Raw genomic sequence first — 13,613 nt, 5'->3', positions numbered from 1 at the left:
GAACTACTTCTGTGTACATTTCTATTGTTGTAGGTAATCACCCCCCTAAAATGCAAGGTTATATCCTCTTGAGGCACTTCCATCCCTGGGAGTAGGGGGAGGTGGGCCTAGAGTCCAACTAGTGTAAACTCTGCTTACCTGGGAGATTCAGGCAGAGTGAGCTGAAACTTGAAGGGAGCAGGAGCTCCAGCCTGTGTGGCTGTGGACACGGACGGAGCTAGGCCTGTGTGGCGGCCCGTGGGATTGTGTGGAACTCTTTGGACTACTGTAAGGACGATTGCTTTGTAATCCGGTCCGAGGATTGTCGGGAAGGGCCCCCGAATCTGTTTTACGTGGACTTATCGTGTGCTGTTCTTGCATTCCTGTTAATAAACCTGTTGGATCGTCCCTCGGCCTCGTCCATCCTTTGCTCTGTTAATCACCCCCTGTCACAAGTGGGTATAGGAGGTTAGGGTTTAGATATTGTTAAAGTTTTAAATTATGCCAATTTTTTCTTCTTTGACCCTGACCGGGGAGGACGGAGGCGGAGGTGAAGGCTTTTGCCTGCGGCTTCACTCCTCACCGGTAACATTTATGACATGTAAATGTTATGCTTTATATGTTATGTGTTTTGTCATTGTCTTTTACCATTCCTTATGTGTTTACCCTGATTGTGGTGAGGGAATCTTTAGTACCCCATTGAGAGACATCCATCATGGGCCGTCAGGCAAGTTTGAGATGGGCAATACCCGGTTAGCCTTTGTATGTAATGCTAATTTTGCTTTATACTACTATAACTTAAAATATGGTTAAAATTTTAACACTAAATGTTAAGGGTTTAAACTCAAACATTAAGAGGCGAATGGCACTAGGTGAGATGCGGACCCAGCGAGCTGATGTGGTTTTCTTGCAGGAAACGCACTTGAATCTCAACGGGAACTGCAATTTCGCCAAACACCTTTACCCTACGATTTTTTTAGCCTCTCAGGAAAGGAAAAAAGCCGGTGTGGCGATCTTGATATCAAGGACCTGTCCCATTCAAGTTACTACTTCCCTGGCAGACCCACAGGGTAGATACCTTATGCTACAAGGGACATATAAGGAAGTTCCAATCCTTTTGTGTAACATTTATGCCCCTAACACCTCCCAGATCCTTTTTTTGAACCGGGTATTCCTCAAATTAACACGCCTTCCCCCCTCAGTGTGGATAGTGGGTGGAGATTTTAACACTATTTTCTCTGACTCTTTAGACAGGTTGACCATTAACAATCAATTGTCGAGCCCGTCTCAACGTAAATTGACAGCTGCCTTTCGAAGACTGATCCGCAGGTTTGCCTTATTTGATTTGTGGCGAGTTAAACATCCCTCAGAAAAAACCTTTACCTTCTACTCTCCCCCTCATGGTACACACACCAGGATCGATTTCTTCTTTGGCAACATTCAGGCCCTTAGATGGACGAGCAAAGTGGATATTGGTGCAATAACGTGGTCAGACCACGGTCAATGACTCTCACCCTAGATCAGACAACCCAACGTACAAGAGTCTGCCACTGGAGGCTCAATGAGTCCCTCCTCAAGAGAACTTCCTACAGAGACAAACTGGAAGCAGGATTGATGGAATACTTTGAGAACAATTTTTCTACTATCTGGGAAGCCCATAAGGCCGTCTTTAGAGGGCAATGCATAGCTTTAAGCTCCCGCATCAAAAAAGATAGACTATATCAGAGAGATCAGCTCCTTAAAAGTCTCAGAGACTTAGAAAATAGGATGACCCTTAACCCATCAATACGTACCCTTAGAGGTATAGTAAAGACTCGTGCCCAACTGAAGGACCTAGAGGTCAATATAACAGAAAAATTACTACTCTATAGCAGGCATCAATAAAAGGCAAAAGAGAAGGAGTATTAAATGGCCAACCATATAGTCAGAAAAAATCATCAGGACCATTGTCATTATAATATAAAAACTAAGAAAGTTTATTAGATACAAATTCAGACAATGGTAAAATCACATTAATAGAAAAAAACATGATAGATAGGAGAACAGTCCCAGACAAATGATCCCAAAACAGGAGGACATCAACCCAATGTAGTAAAGGCATATACAAAGAATGGGCAAGCAGCACCCAGAAGATGTAGTAGAGGAAGTTCCTCTGACTGCAAATACAAAAAATTGTCCCTAGAGCAAGGCTGCTTACCCATTACAAAGTGCAAAAGTGCTTAAATAGTGCCAGGGCAGAAGTCCAGATATTAGTGGGAGAAGCCCATCTATAGCAGGCATAAATACTATGACAAAGGAAATAAATCGCACTCTCTTTTAGCCCGCCAACTTAGGGAGGAGAGGGGGAACTCATCCGTTTATGCCTTGAGAGATTCGGGAGGGAATACGTTATATGACCCCACTAAAGTTGCAAAGATTTTTCAGGATTATTTGTCAAGATTGTATTCTTTGCCCAGCACCCTTCCTACAGACCCAGGAAAACAGAGGGAGCTAATCCACTCCTTTCTTGAGCAGTGTAAGCTGCCTACCCTTACTAAGACTGCCGTAAACACACTAAATAAAGAAATCACGTGTGAAGAGGTAGGGGAGGTGCTTAAACTACTTCCTAATGGAAAATCACCGGGTCCAGACGGCCTGACATACTTCTACTACAAGGCATTTGCGGATCGACTTACCCCCTATTTAGTTAAATTATTTAATAGCTTCCTCACGGGCTCCCCTATACCCACAAGTATGTTACATTCATATATTACGCTTATACCCAAACCTGGGAAGGATGCTCTGGAATGTGCCAACTATAGGCCCATAGCACTCCTTAATGCTGATTTGAAAATCTTCACTAAACTACTAGCTCTACGCCTTTCAGTTCTACTTCCTCACCTAATACATAAAGACCAGGTGGGTTTTGTCCCTTGTAGAGAGGGAGGGGACAATACTAGGAAGATCATTGACTTAGTAGAGGTTGTTAATAAGACAGAGAGTGAAGCACTCCTTCTTAGTTTGGATGCGGAGAAGGCGTTTGACCGTCTGGGGTGGCCATTCATGTTCGAAACATTGCATCAATTTGGAATTTCAGGTCCATTTATTACTGCCCTGAAAAGTCTATATTCATGCCCCTCAGCTTCGGTCAAGCTTCCTTATGCCACATCCCAACCCTTTCAAATACACAATGGCACTCGTCAGGGATGCCCTTTGTCCCCCCTTCTCTTTGTCATGTGTATTGAACCATTGGCTGCTGCTATTCGCAATGACCCTAATATACATGGAGTAATGGTACGAGATAAGGAGTTTAAGCTATCTCTATATGCGGATGATGTCCTATTGATCTTGTCCCAACCACATATCACCCTCCCGAATTTGCATTCCTTGTTACTACAATTTGGAAGGTTGTCAGGGTATAAGGTCAATCAGAACAAAACAGAAGCTCTGCCTCTTAATATTCCACAGATGCGGGTCTCCTCCTTACAGGGAAACTACAATTATAAATGGAGAAATATATCCTTGACATACCTTGGGATACAATTAACATCTAAGTATAAGCTCTTGTATCAGCAGAACTATCCTAGTTTATTTACTGAGATAAAAAGGCTCCTGCTCAATTGGAACAAGCTCCCATTGTCTCTGTTTGGAAGAATCTCTGCAGTCAAAATGTCTGTTCTGCCAAAGCTCCTTTACCTGTTTGAGACCCTTCCGGTGTGTGTACCATACAAAGAATTGCGCAACATTCAGTCTAGTATACTTCAATTTGTTTGGGCCCATAAGAGACATAGAATCAAGAAAACAACATTATTTGACAGTAAACTGAGAGGAGGCCTGGGGGTCCCTGATATTACTAAGTACTACTGGGCAGCACACTTACGTCACATCCCTGCATGGTCTAATCGCAGTGCCTTCTCTAGATGGATGGAAATAGAGAAGTTATGGCTTGCCCCAATACACCCTAACTCCTACCTTTGGGGCACCTCATCTAATAAGCCTGACCCACATACCCTGGGCCCTATAGCCTTTACGAAGAGGATATGGGACTGTTGTGTCAAGAAGTTTCCACTTAAATCTGAACACTCTCCATTGACTTCTTTTCTTTTTAATCCCAGAATGCCGGACGGTATGCAGGGTACAGCGACTAAAACGTGGTTTGACAGGAAACTCTTTTGCTTTGCTGACATAGTAGACGCACACTCCAGAGTCCTTCTCCCATACGCCACCATAGCTGCTAAATTTAATCTCCCAGGCAATTCCCAATATCGGTATTTACAAGTTAGACACCTGATGCACTCCCTTTTTGCCTCATTAGAAGTCTCTATCCCTACACTTTTTGAGAGATTGTGCAGAGCTGGGGCCTCTACTAAAGGCCTCATCTCCGATATATATCGTATTTTAATGGCTCCGTGCCCGGAAGACAAGCCAAATCATACATATATGAGGAAATGGGAAGATTTCCTTGGTGAGTCCATTCCCTTGTGTATGTGGAGGCGGATCTGGGATACGGCCTCTAAGACATCTTCATGCTATGTCTATAAGGAAAATCAGTATAAATTACTCATGTATTGGTATCACACCCCATCACTACTACATAAACTAAACCCAGCTATACCCGACAACTGTTTGAGGTGTGGAGCCACAGGAGGAGACATACCGCACATATTCTGGGTATGCCCCAATATCCAGTGTTTCTGGAGGTTGGTGCAATCTCTTATTTATAAAGTAACTAATCTTCGGGTTCCCCTGGACCCTAAATTCTATTTATTAAATATACCACTTGCTCAGCTGGGGAATAGAGTGAAGCGGTTACTATTACACATGACCACAGCAGCTAGATGTCTGATTGCCCGCAACTGGAAGTTAGTTCATCCACCCTCACTTACCGATCTCCAATCTCGGATCCAAGATGTGAGAAGGATGGAGTATTTATCTGCCCTGTCAAATAACACAGTAGATCTTTTTGAGAGTGTTTGGTCACTTTGGGATACTTATTGGGCCAACAAAGAATAACAGTGAAGTACGGCCTTGATGGAAGCCTGATATGCTCACCCTCCCCAATCCATCCCCCCTCCCTTATGTTTCCCTGTCTAGTATTGTATTGTTCGTCTTGTCATATTCCCTGTTTTCAGTGTATTAGTGGATAATATGGATACTGATTTCTGGTTTACAGTCATTAACAAGTTTGTGAGACATATCCATGCATCCATGTATTTTTTTTTGTATCTGTTTTGAAAATCTTAATAAAACATTCAGTTATAAAAAAAAAGAAATGCGGATTGCCAGTGAGTGGGATAAAGAGCGACATCTGAGGAGAAAGCTGAAAATGCCGATGTAGTTTCTGCCATGCCCTCCATGTGGAAATCAGAAAAGGGTTTGCTCTCACTTCAACTGACAGCTTGGTGTGTGGGAAGTGTAAGGCGGGCTTTGCACACTACGACATCGCAGGTGCGATGTCGGTGGGGTCAAATTGAAAATGACGCACTTCCGGCATCGCATGCGACATTGTAGTGTGTAAAGGCTCGATGATACGATTAACGAGCGCAAAAGCGTCGTAATCGTATAATCGGTGCAGCGTCGGCGTAATCCATGATTACGCTGATGCGACAGTCCGATGTTGTTCCTCGCTCCTGCGGCAGCACTCATCGCTGTGTATGAAGCCGCAGGAGCGAGGAGCATCTCTTACCGGCGTCACTGCGGCTTCCGTAGGATATGCGGAAGGAAGGAGATGGGCGGGATGTTTACATCCCACTCATCTCCGCCCCTCCGCTCCGATTGGCTGCCTGGCGTGTGACGTCGCTATGACGCCGCACGACCCGCCCTCTTAACAAGGAGGCGGGTCGCCGGCCAGAGCGACGGTCGCAGGACAGGTGAGTCCATGTGAAGCTGCTGTAGCGATAATGTTCGCTACGGCAGCTATCACAAGGAAATCGCTGCTGCGACGGGGGCGGGTACTATCGCGCTCGGCATCGCAGCATCGGCCTGCGATGTCGCAGCGTGCAAAGTACCCCTAAGAGTTAGGAGAGCCAGCCCACGGTGTGAGGCAGCACTCCAAGCCGTGCTGAGTGTAGCAAGAAGTCCCCCCCAACCAATCCATTGCCACCCGGAGCAGAGATACTATATTATAAATGTTTAAAGGAGTTATCCGACAGATACACTCCAAAAAAAATTGTAAGCTAATCTGCGCTGTATTGTCATATAAATCACCCCTACATTGTTATTTTTTGTTTTCTAACTTTTGTTCCTCTTGAATTCACCCTTTATTCTCTGCAGCTCCTTGTTTACATTCAGCTCCAACAAACATGACAATTTCCTGTATTCTTGGTTGCCAAACCTCAGTCAGAGCTGGCACCACCCAGCCTCAGTGTCCAGAAACGCCCCCTGCCCTCCCTCTGCACATTCAATGGCTGTCAGTATTCTGCCCAGCACCTGACCTCTCAGCATGTGACAGAGCAGAGATCCAGCTTCTCTCATCTGTGACAGCGCAATCAGCTCACATCCCATCAACAATGGTAAGGCTGCTTTCACACCTCCGGTTTCTGCAATGCGGCACAATACGGCACTTTGCAGGAAAATCGCAACAGGTTTTTTTTGCTGCCGGTTGCGTTTTTTCTGCATAGACTTTAGTTAGTGCCGCATGGGCTCGCGTTCGGTCCGGTTTTTGCCGCATGCGGCAGATTTAGCCGATGCGGCGGCCGGATGGAACTTTGCCTGGCACGTTTTTTCGTGCGGCAAAAAAAACCGCATCGAAAAAACGCATCCGGCCGCCGCATGCGGTTTTTGCCACTGCGCATGCTCAGTAGCATGCCGCAAGCAGCAAAAACCGGACGGGCTGCATGGGAAAAAATTATGCAAAGGATGCGGTGTTTTCACCGCATCCGTTGCATAGCTTGCACAGCCGGATTGAGCCGCACAGCTCAAGCCGGATGAGTGAAAGCAGCCTAACAGAAAGAGTTGTTACATGTTCCTCACTCCTTAGGCTACTTTCACACCTCCGGTTTTTGCTCTGCGGCACAATACGGCGTTCTGCAGAAAAACCGCAACCGTTTTTTTTACGCCGGTTGCGTTTTTTTTTGCATAGACTTACATTAGTGCCGTATTGTGCCGCATGGGCTTGCGTTCGGTCCGGTTTTGGCCGCATGCGGCAGATTTAGCCGATGCCGCGGCCGGATAGAACGTTCCCTGCAACGTTTTTTGCTCCAGCAATAAAAACCGCATCGCGCTGCATCCGGCCGCTGCGGCGCATTTTTCAATGCATGCCTATGGACGCCGGATGCGGTGCGATGCGGAAAAAAACGCATCCGGTCGCCGCATGCGTTTTTTTCCACTGCGCATGCTCAGTAGCGTGCCGCAACCGGAAAAAAACGGACGGGCCGCATGTAAAAACTTATGCAAAGGATGCGGTGTTTTCGCCGCATCCGTTGCATAGGTTTCACAGCCGGATTGAGCCGCACTGCTCAAACCGGATGTGTGAAAGTAGCCTTATAGATAAATGAATACTGTGTAAGGCAGACTATATATATATATATATATATATATATATATATATATATATATATATATATATATATATATATATATATATATATATATATTATATATATATATATATATATATATATATATATATAGCACCCAATGTGAGTCTATAGTAGATATATACGCCATGTATGTATGGTACATGTGTGTGTGCGTGGTTTGTGTCATATAGTTATATGTATATATATATATATATATACATAGATTCTCGAGGCTTATCCCTCTATGTGTCACTATATGAATTGACACATTGAGCTCCGAATGTGGAGTGTGCAGATTGCATACGAGTGGTCACATGACCATTCATTCTGACTGTCGACAACTGTGTCTGATGCATGTGATGTGAGGATTCACATATCTACACTGTGTAGCAGCAAGCAAGAAATAGTGCGATAATAATAATAATCATCATCATCTACAATAAAATATAGTTACTGCAGATTTTTGTGAAAAATCTTGACCACTATTTTTTCCTTGGGCTCCATGATATTTTGGTCATGCTGTCATACATCACAGCATGCCTATGTCACTACTAGCATGATGCAGGTCTGTGAGGTGGCTTTCATTTTCGCACTGTCTCGTTCACCGTCTGTCTCTGTCTCTAGCTTTCCGTCTCTTTTCTTTCCCTGTCTGTCTTTCTCTATCCGTCTCACCACTGACATCTTATTACCTCTTATGCTAACACTGTCCTTTGTTACTATAGTAACCAATCACAGCTGAGATTAATAAACTGTAGTTCCAGGCTCCATTCACTTTAATGGAGTCATGTTTTTTTGGAGAGTAACTGTAAAGCGCAGGGTTAAATTTTCCTGTGAAACTGTAGTCCACGACGTTCCCTGGGTCACATGGGTCATCTGTGCAAAAAAAACGCTATTGTAAATGAGATAGTGCGGATTCCTTTAGCGGACATACACACACACACACACACACACACACACACACACTCAGCTTTATATATTAGATATAGATATATATATATATATATATATATATATATATATATATATATATATATATATATATATATATATATATTTAAAATTGAAAGATATATTATACAGTTGTGTACCGCTCATGGCGGCAGTCCACGTTGCTACTAAGGGACCTGTGAGACAGGGGGCCAGTTCCAGAGCCTGCACTGGACCCTCCTCCGTCCTGTATTGCACGTTCAACTGAACGATAAATGCCAATAGAATTGAAAGCAATGATCTGACGGCTCCCTCCTCCATTATTCTCCCTGTGCTTATGAGCTTTGATGTCTCAGTGCAGAGGGCACAATGATGTCACTTCAACGCACCCTCTGCAGACCAGTGCCGAACATTCAGGACACCTGCTGCGAAGATTGGAGTAATTTTTTTAATCATTAGGTGGGGCAGCCATTATACTGTTTTGATCTGTGTAGGGGCCAAAATATAGTTTGCTGGGCTGTATGAGGGGGACATTATAGTATTTGCATGTCTATGTAAAGCGCATTATACTGTGTGTGAGCCATTATAAAATGTGGTGGGTTGTGTCGGGGCTATCATACTGTGTTGATGAAACTGTACTTTGTGGGTTGGTGAAAATGGAGGTTCACGAAACTTTGCGTCATCTTTTCAGAGTAGCTACTGAAAAAACTCGTTCTATCAGTCAGTCAGTGTAGGGGTAAACAGCCCTCTTTTCACAGTATCAGAGGCTATTTTTGGGCAGAACCAGGACCTGGATTTCGGATGTGTGATCCGGATCAGGCACTTGTGAAATTAAAAATTAATAGTAAAGTAAAAAAAAAAAAAAAAAGAAGAAAGCGCTTCATACTGACCGAGGCTCCGTTGCAGCTGTACACTGCTCCCATGGCTTCTCCTTCACTTGCTGGGCCGCTAATTACTGCTCATTCATATGCACTGCTTTGCCCGTCCTCCGGCTGTCCTGTCTCCTGTGATTGGTTGCAGTCAGACGCACCCTTAGCGTATGTGACAGCATCTGCCTACAACCAATCACGGGCGCCAAGACGGTTGATGAGCGGGAAAGCAATTCAACTCTGCAGATCTTTAGTGGGATGTTACACGCATAAAATTTTTCACTGTGTTTTTCTCCCATATTATGACACCAAGAACAGAAAAAGCATATGGCTACAGTATGCAGCCCCCAGCCGTGCGCTTATCTTGGCTGTGTATCCAAATAAGAGGAACTGCATGTGGCTTTTTTCTTGATTTACAAAAATAATTTAAAAATAAACGAAATTCAGTCCCCCCGAATTTTGGTACCCAGGCATGTTAAACCACAAAAGCTGGGGGCTGGTATTGTCAGGCTGGGGAGACCCCTATTTATTGAGCCGCCCCGTGCCTAAAAATAGCAGCCTGCAGCCACTCAGGATTGTCACATCCATTAGATGTGACAATCCCAGCACTTTACCTGGCTCTTCCTGGTTACTCTGGGGAGGTGGCAATCAGGCTAATATGAAGTTAATCACAGCCCACAGCTGCCTCTGAGCCAGATATTAATCGTCAGGGTCTATGAGACACCCCCCCCCTTAGTAATCTGTAAGAGACAGTAAATAAACACATACACCAAGAAAAAACAGTTTTTTGTAATTAAATACATCACCTTCATAAGCCTCTTGATTAGGCTACATTCACAGGACTGCCCCGTTTTTGCGGTCTGCAAAAAAATGGTCATGTTTTTTCACGGATGCAACTGTGTGGCATCCGTTCCGTTCCGTATATGGTCCGTGTGTCATCTGCGTACCTTCCTATTTTTTTCATACTGCAAAAAAACGGAAGCAGCTAGATAGATAGAGGGATAGATAGAGGGATGGATGAATGAATGAAGGGATAAATAGAGGGATAGATAATAGATGAGAAAGACCAATATAATGTCCTACCCCCCCCCCGCATATTCTAAGCTGGCACCCTTTAGGGCTTTCCTGTGGCACTAAAGGGTGCTTAGCCTTGTATTTAGCCAATAAATAATTAAAAAAAAAACGACGTGAGGTCCCCCTATCTTTTGTAGCCAGCTAGGGTAAAGCAGACGGCTGCAGCCTGCAGACCAGAGCTGGCAGCTTCACCTTGGCTGGTAATCCAAAACAGAGGGCACCCCACGCTATTTAAAATTAAATAAATAATTTAAAACAAAAAAGGTGCGGTCCCCCCCAAATTGCATCTCCAGCCAAGGTAAAGCGGACAGCTGTGGTCTGGTATTCTCAGACTAGGGAGGTCCACCGTTATTGGACACTCCCCAGCCTAAAAATAGCAGGCTACAGCTGCCCCAGAAGTGGCGCATCCATTGGATGTGCCAATCCTGGCGCTTTGCTCCAACTCATCCCGTTGCCCTGGTGCGTTGGCAAACGGGGTAATATATGGGGTTCATGCCAGATGTGTAATGTCACCTGGCATCAAGCCCTGGGGTTGGTGAGGTCAGGCGTCTACCAGATACCCGACATCACCAACCCAGTCAGTAAGAAATAAAAAATAGACAACAAAAAAAGTTTTATTTGAAAAAACACTCCCCACATTCCCTCTTTCAACAATTTATTGCCAAGAACAATCAAATCCGGGTCCGCTGTAATCCAATAAGTGGGTCGCACGACGATCCATACCATAGTCAATGAGACTCCCAGTCAATGAAGAACAAAATGTTCCCCATTGGCTGGGAGAGCCGTGCAGTGACCTGAGCTAACATCAATAGGTCAGCATAGGTCACTGCAGGGGATGCCGAGCGCTGCCGTCAGGAGGTTAGATGAGATCATTACCTGCAGTAACGATCTCCTGCTCTGCTGACGTCAGCGCTGTCACTGACTTCTATGCCCGCCGCGTTCTACGCAGTATCGCGAGAGCCCGTGACGTCACTGCTAGTGACAGTCTCGGGCCGCCCGCGAGACGGGCAGAGAAGGCAGTGACCGCGGTGACGTCAGGAGGCAGGAGATCGTCACAGCAGGTAATCTCATCTAACCTTAGCAGTCAGTGTCCCGCTCCCTGCCAGCCCCGTGGCGTGAGAAGCTGCTGATTCTGCGGACAGACACTGACATTGCAGTGCGGGCAGCTGCGGGGCTGGCAGGGAGCGGGACACAGACTGCACGGGCAGTGATGACAAGCAGCGCTCGTCATCCCCGCGGCTGCACACACTGCAGGGTGAGAAGCAGCTTATTCTGCAGAGGGGGGCAAACACTGACACGCTGCAGTGCGGGCATCCGCGGGGCTGGCGCGGGACACAGACTGATGCACACACACAGATGACCCATGATGACACAGACAGCACGCACGGGGGGGGGGGGACAGTTCCCCGGGCGTCAGGCAGTAAACATGATAAAGCGCTGGGGACACAGCGTGACAGTGTATCTGACAGCAAGTGTTCCTTGTCTTATTGAACTGGACACTGAATCGGCTGGAATTCAGGGTGCACGTAGCTGGGCACAGGAGGCGGGGGAGGGAGACTACGGAGTGTGTGGGAGGTTGTGGGCAGAGTACGGGGTGCTGGGCAATGTGTGGGAGGGTGCAGGGAACGGGGGCGGTTACTCCTCGCACTGTACAGCCCAGCAGGGAGGCGACATGCTGTTCCAGATTTGCATGTCAACATGGACCTGCCCATGTAGACATGAAATGACCAGAAGCAGCAAAATCGCGGCAGGAGCGGTCACATGACCACTCTGAGCCGGGGGAGAGGGGCTGACAGCAGGGCAGGTAAGTGCTCACTATCTACTTACCTGCCCCAATGTAGCCCAATAGGGAAATAATAAAAAAAACTCAATATAAGCCGGATAACCCCTTTACCATCGGGCAAGTTTATCCCTCCCTTTCCCTTCAACTGGTGGAGTGATTTATGAGCTATATGGGGCTTTTACTCTCCCAAATAAATGAGTGATATAGGTAGTTGATTCGCTTCTCCTCCTTAGGAGCCAAAAATAGATTGGGAAAGTGTGAATAGAATGACAGAATTTCCACTTCTTCTCTTTTTCATTAGGTTAGCTCTACCCAGATATTATAAACTGATTTTTTTCCATTTAACCAGAGTGGATTCTAAATACAGATTGATATTAGTTTTATATAGTCTACTTGGGTTCCTTGTCAAGTTCACTCCCAAACATTTCAAAGCAGGTAGTCCACTTTGAGGTAGAACTTGATGCCCATAATGGCTTGGGGGGGCCTTTTAGTATCATTACCTCTGTTTTATCTGAGTTAATACTATAACCAGATAAGTCACCCATTGCTTCTACATCTTGTATAAGTGAACCTAGGACTTGTTTAGGGTTGGCTACAATAAGCAAGATGTCATCTGCGAGCGTGGCAATGGTTAACTCCCTATATCCAGTCTTGAGTCCCCTAAAGGAAGAGGTCTGCAACAGATAACTTAGTAAAGGGTCAATAGAGAGGATAAAAATAAAATAGGCGACAAGGGGCACCCCTGCTTGACTCCCCAGAAGAGGTCTTTTGGGGGTAAGGTATAACTATTTACTGCCATGCAGGTGGTTGCATTTTTGAGTAGGTATTGAATATATTGTTGGAATTTCGGGTCAAATCCTCCCCTACCTAAAACCTCATAAAAAGGGCCATGCTACTTTATCAAAGGCCTGTTCTGCATTCAGACTCCTCAACATCTCAGCCGGTTGCGATGGATCTTGAACAAGGACAGTAGCTGCGACCGCCAATCGTATGTTTGCCACACTACTTCGCCCTTGGGTAAAACCCATCTGAGCCTCGCAGAGAAGGCCCAGCAGTAGGACCTGTAAGCGGCTTGCCAGAATGTTCACTAACAGTTTATAATCGTAGTTGAGAAAAGAGATAGGGCGGTAAGACTGTGACAGTTGTGGGTCTTTATTTGGTTTAGGGAAAACTATAGTGCGTGAATCAGTATACCAGTCTATGGGGATCCCTTGGAGGAAAACTACATTAAAAAGATTGGCCAGGATAAAATCTTATAATATTCAGCAGTATAACCATCAGTGCCCAAGGATTTGCCATTAGATGCCCCTGCTATGGCTAGTCTTACTTCATCCTCTTGAATCTAGCATCTCCTGTTCCTCACTAGTCAGGGTCGGGAGATAAATAGAGGTCAGGCAAGAGTTAATCGCCGAGAAGTTAGAGGGAGAGGCTGTATAAAGATCCTCGTAGTAGTGGCTAAAGACTTGTGCAATCTCCTGACGG

Source organism: Anomaloglossus baeobatrachus, chromosome 7 (genome assembly GCF_048569485.1).
Source record: "Anomaloglossus baeobatrachus isolate aAnoBae1 chromosome 7, aAnoBae1.hap1, whole genome shotgun sequence".
NCBI lineage: Eukaryota > Metazoa > Chordata > Amphibia > Anura > Aromobatidae > Anomaloglossus > Anomaloglossus baeobatrachus.
The sequence above is the reverse complement of the archived record's forward strand: the minus strand, read 5'-3'. Positions refer to the sequence as shown.